General features: G+C 37.5%; 1 pseudogene; it reads right to left on the bottom strand.

The window, feature by feature from the left end:
* LOC149991117 (L-lactate dehydrogenase A chain pseudogene) overlaps positions 1-5,797 on the bottom strand; it is a 28,559-nt pseudogene extending 22,762 nt beyond the window's left edge.
* Between the last annotated feature and the right edge of the window lie 203 nt (positions 5,798-6,000).

Consider the following 6,000-nt stretch of genomic DNA (forward strand, 5'->3'; position numbering starts at 1 on the left):
TCTGCACCGCCGAGAATGGCTGTGCAGTCCAACTCGGGAGTGACACGGTATCTGTCTCCTCCCGTGTTGAATCGACATCTTGCGATGACGCTGGAGTGTCCTCTCCAGTGAAGCTGAAGCTACAGAGCCTGGGCAGGGTGATATGGAGGGTCTGCTGTTGCCCATGCAGCAGACCCCCCCCTCTCTTCGCAGCTGAAGGGTCCAAGGGAAAGACGGAGTCAATACAGCTTGGCTTCAGGTGCGCCGCAGGAGTTGCCGGTGTTGACTACAACGTCAAACCGCCTTAGGGACTCCGGCTCTGGATTTTCTGTTGGGGTTTACTCCCTTAGCCTTTCCCCTGAAGAGGTATGCCGCAAGGCAGTGGAGGTTTTTTGGAGTCAGAGTTTTCCTTCTCTGATGTGCCCTGACTGGAAGATCGAACCAGCGACACTTAGCTCGCAGGCCGACGCTCAATCCACTGAGCCAAACCAGCCAGAGGTACTATATAATTATATATTTATAATATAGTAAGTTTAATATACAAATTATATACTATGTAAAACACATAATATGCATATTATATTATTTTACATGTTACATATTAATTACATATGTGTATATATAATTATCTCTCTGTATATATGATTATGAGTTCACATCAATACTTTCAATTCTAATGCAGGAATTTTGACTTATCCTTTACCATATATATTACATCTATATTTCCTTCTTTTCTGCATGAAAAACCTTACTTCTCAAAAACATAGAAAATAATAGAATTATTTTATCACACAACTGTTTATTTGCTGGATCCAATAACACACAAAACAGTTACAGAATAACAACACTAAAGCTATCACCCTAATTTTATTCCTTAGCACAATTATTTTTGTACATACTTTCTGCCTATTCCCCATTCATCTTTTACAATTGTGCTATATCTACTTTCATATAAAACACCCATTTAGATACACCTTTTTTCCTGTTTTAATGTTTATTTAGTTTCAGTTCCTCAAGTTACTATATATTTAATGGTCACCACCAATTTTTATGTTGCTATACCTCTAGTCTTTTTGGTTTTTTGAGGCTTATTCTCTAGGTTTCTCAGAAAATTATCTTGGAAAAGATATTCCTTGAGTTCTTGTATGTGAATATTTTATTTCCCCCTTTACACTTTTATTTCAAGTTTTATCAAGATATAGTTTACATATAACATTGTATACATTTAAGGTTGTACAATGTGGTATTTGATACAAATATATATTACTATGATAAGGCTAGTTAACACAATTAACACATCTTTTACTTCACATAATTACCATTTTGTTGTTGTTGCTATGGTGAGAACATTAATGTTCTACTCTCATAATTTTCAAATATAAAATACAGTATTTTTATATAGTCATCATGGTTTACACTAGGTACCCTAGAACTTATTCTTTTTATTACTAAAGGCTTGTACCTTTTGACCAACATGTCACAACTTCTCACACCTCTCCACCCTTGGTGAGCACAATTATATTATTTCTATGAATTCAGTCTTTTTAGATTCCATATATTAGTAAAATCATAAATATTTTTCTTTGTCTGACTCATATCACTTAGCATAATGCCCTCAAGGTCCATCCATGTTGTTGCAAATAGCAGTATTTCCCTCTTTTATAGCTGAGTGTTATTGTGTTGTAAGTACATACCGAATTTTCTGTATTTATTTATCCATTAATGGATACATATGTTGCCTCCATGTCTTTACTATTGTGAATAATGTTGCAATGAACATGGTAGTGTAGCTATCACTCTAGTTCATGAATTAATCCATTCAGATATATACTCAGAAGTAGGATTGCTGAATCTTAAGGTAGTTCTATTGTTATTTTTATTTTGAAAAACATAATAACTGTTTCCATTATTTCCATAGTGGCTACATCAATTTACATTCCCAGTGACAGTGCATCAGAGTTCCCTTTTCTCCACATCTTTGCCAGAATTTAATATTCAATATAATTTTTATACTAAGCATTCTAACAGGTGTAAAGTGATATCTCATTGTGGTTTTGTTTTATATTGTTAATAATTAGTAATGTTGAGAACTTTTTTATGTACTTGATGTGTATTTGTATGTATTATTTGGAAATACAAGGTCTGTTTATAAGGTACCCAGCCATGTAATATGAAAAACAGAGGCACTTATTGAAGAAGATACAAGATACAAGAAACACTGTAGATAGGACAATGACGCCTCAGTTCTCTTCAAATTAGGCACCTTGGGACCTTACACAGTTCTTACATCATCTCTTTCACTGTTCTAAACACTCTGAAAAATCTATTGTTGGAATTACCATCAGCTGCTCCACCATATTTTCCAGAATCTCATCAACTGTCTGAAATATTTTCCCTTTCAAATGTTACTGTAGTTTTGGGGAAAGGCAGGAGTCACATGGTGCCAAAATGGACTGTAAGGGGGTTAAATCAACCGGATTATTTGATATTTTACCAAAAAACAGTGCACAAGATGTGATGTGTGAGCAGACACATTGTCGTGATGAAGCTGCTTATCACCAGTTGCCCATAACTTCAGCTTTCTGAATCATCCAAATAGCTTCTGTGGAGGAATGATTAAGCTTAATGCAAAACTTGATGCAGATTTTTTGCTGTACTTGCTCAGTCAGTTTGAATACGATGACCACACAGTACACATGCTCATTCAATAATGTCTACTGCCTCCACTGAAGAGTACAGTGAAGTCGTCATTGTTCATGCGTGCACATTACATTCCACTCTTCTTAGCTGCCAGGTTACATCTATGTTGCCACAAATTGTTCTCATTCTATTAACAATGGCTAGACTTTTTTCCAGACAGACATATTCTATTCAGGTGTTTTACCCATTTTTAATCAGATTTTGGTTTTTTTGCCATTGAATTGCATAAATCCCTTATGTATTTTGGATATTAACTCTTTGTTCAATATACAATTTGAAAATATTTTCTCCCATACTGTAGGTTCCTGTGAAGAAGCTTTTCCATTTCATGTAGACTAATTTGTTGATTTTGTTATTTTTGCTTGTATTTTTAGTGTACATTTCTGATTTTGTTTATTTGGTTCCTCTCTCCTTTTTTCTTAATGAGCCTGGCTAGAGGCTTGTCAATTTTGTTTATTTTTTCAAAGAACCAGCTCCTAGTTTTGTTGATTTTTTGGATTGTTCGTTTAGTTTCTATGTCGTTTAATTCTGCTTTGTTCTTGATGATTTCCTTTCTTCTTTTTGCCCTAGGCTTTGTTTGTTGTTGCTGTTCTAGTTCTTGTAGCTTTATGGTTAGGTTTTTTATTTGAGATTCTTCTAGCCTTTTCAGATATGCCTGTATTGCTATGAACTTCTTAGGACTGCTTTTGCTGTGTCCCATAGGTTTTGGGCTGTTGTGTGTTCATTGTCATTAGTTTCTAGAAATTTCTTGATTTCCTCTTTGATGTCATTGTTAACCCATTCGTTATTTAAGAGCGTGTTATTTGTTCTCCATGAGTCTGGGTGTCTTTGATTTTTTTCCCTGAGGTTGATTTTTACTTTCAAGGCATTGTGGTCTGAAAAGATGCTGGATATGATTTCAATTTTCTTGAATTTGTTGAGGCTTGTTTTGTGTCCTATCATGTGGTCTATCTTTGAAAATGTCCCATGTGCCTTTGAAAAGAATGTATATTTTACTCCTTTGGGGTGAAAAGTTCTATATATATCAGTTAAGTCCATGTGGTTTAGTGTGTTGTTCAATGCCTGTATATCCTTGGTGTTTCTTTGCTTGGATGATCTGCCTATTGTTGATAATGGAGTGTTGAAGTCCCCTACTATGAGTGTGTTGTTGTTAATATCCTTCTTGTGGTCTTCTAATATTTGCTTTATCTATTTGGGTGCTCCTATGTTGGGTTCATATATGTTTATCAGTGTTATATCTTCTTGATGAATCGTTCCTTTAAGTATTATGAAATGTCCTTCTTTGTCTCTTTTTATTGCCCTTGTTTTGAAATCCGTTTTGTGTGATATGAGGACTGCTACCCCAGCTTTTTTTTCCGGTTCATTTGCTTGGAATATTTTTTTATATCCCTGTCATTTCAGCTTATGTAAATCTTTTGTTTTGAGGTGTGTTTCTTGTAGACAGCAAATATGTGGGTCCTGTTTTCTTATCCATTCTGTTACCCTGTGTCTTTTAATGGGAGCATTTAATCAATTTACATTTAACGTTATTATTGACATGTATTTATTCATTTCCCTTTTGTATCTCTGTTCCTCTACTCTTTTTTTGTTTTTCCTCTTCCTTTTTCTTAGAATATCCCCTTTAGTTTCTCTTGCAAGGCTGGTTTTGTGGAGATGTATTTTTTTAGTCTTCCTTTGTCTGAGAAACCCCTTATTTCACCTTCTATTTTTAATGAGAGCCTTGCTGGGTCGAGTATTCTTGGTTGTAGGCCTTTGTTTTTCATTGCTTGAAATATTTTGGACCATTCCCTTCTGGCTTGTAATGTTTCTGTTGAGAAATCGGTTGATAGCCTTATTGGAGCTCCCTTGTAAGTTATTTGCTGTTTTTCTCTTGCTGCTTTTAGGACTCTCTCTTTGTCTTGGAATGTTGCCATTTTAACTATAATGTGCCTTGGAGTGGGTTTTGGGGGGTTCCTCTTTATTGGAACTCTCAGTGCTTCTTGGACTTGCATAACTTTTTCTCTCATCAGGTTCGGAAAATTTTCTGTCACTATTTCTCCTATCAGATTTTCAATTTCATGCTCCTTTTCTTCTCCCTCTCTTATTCAGATGATCCTTAAATTATTTTTTTAATGCTATCCTGTAATTCCCTTACATCTTGTTCATATTTTTTCAATCTTTTTTCATTTTGCTGTATCATTTGAGAATTATTACCGACATTATCCTCTAACTCACTAATCCGATCCTCTGCTTCGTTTAGTCTGCTTTTGACTGATCCTACTGTGTTTTTCAGTTCAGAGATGGCATTCTTCATTTCTTCCTGGTTCTTGTTGATAGTTTCTATGTGTTTTTTTATGCTGGTGTAGTTCTCTGCAAGTTCCCTGTAATTTTCTTGGAGCTGTTGGTAACTTCCTTGGAGGTTGTCATAGTTGTTTTTGAGGTTTTCGAGCATATTGAGCTTCTTCACCACCATAGTTTTGAATTCCATGTCTGACATTTGGGCTATGTCTATTCCATCTACCTCTCTTTCTGGGGATTCCTCTTTTCTTTTCATTGAGAGGGTTTTTTTGCATCTTACCATGTTGGATTCTTCTTGTTTGTTTTTGTTATTTGGATTTGTCTGCTTTGCCTTCCCACCTTTGTGGTATTAGATTTTTTATGGTAGATCTGGGGGTTTCAGTGGTGCAGTCCCTTTGATCTCCTGAGCCTGATGTTCTTGGGGTACCTTTTATATTGTTTGTTTATGCTGTCTGCTTATATTTCAGATTTTTTTGTTAGGATATTCCTTCTGGCTTGTTGACTGAGAGTCACTCTATCCACTTTATCTCACATTCTTTTGTGGAGATGTCTGTTTTAGCCTTGGTGTGTCGCCTTCTTTTTCTGCATCCACAGCTGGTCTAGTGTGGTGGTTCAGAGGTTCTTGTTTCTTGAAGCACTTGTGTGTGCCCGCGGTTGCCGCAATGGTGCTAGCCCACAGTTGCCGGCAAAGCACGCTCCCTTGCTGCCCGTCGGAGCCAGTTGAGATGTCCTTGCGCGCTAGCCTCTGCTTGGGCGGGGCGGCCGAGAGCTTGCCCCGGGATTGGCGCCTATTGTTGCCAGGCAGAGGTGGTTCCGCGTTAGCGCCGAGGTGTCCCTGCATGCGTCCTTGCACTCCCGCCAGCTGCTGGAGAACTTGCTCCGTGGTTGGTGGCTATTGTCCCCTGGCTGAGGTGTTTTCGCGCTCGCATGCCCATGCCCTTAGTCCCACTGAGCCGAGCTCCAGGAGTTGGTCTCTCGCCTCTTAGGGTGCGGCCGCGGACACTTGTGCTCATTGGAAGTGAGCATCTGTGAGTGGCTGCTGCC

This window comes from Furipterus horrens, unplaced genomic scaffold, assembly GCF_987537825.1.
Source record: "Furipterus horrens unplaced genomic scaffold, mFurHor1.1.pri manual_scaffold_17, whole genome shotgun sequence".
NCBI lineage: Eukaryota > Metazoa > Chordata > Mammalia > Chiroptera > Furipteridae > Furipterus > Furipterus horrens.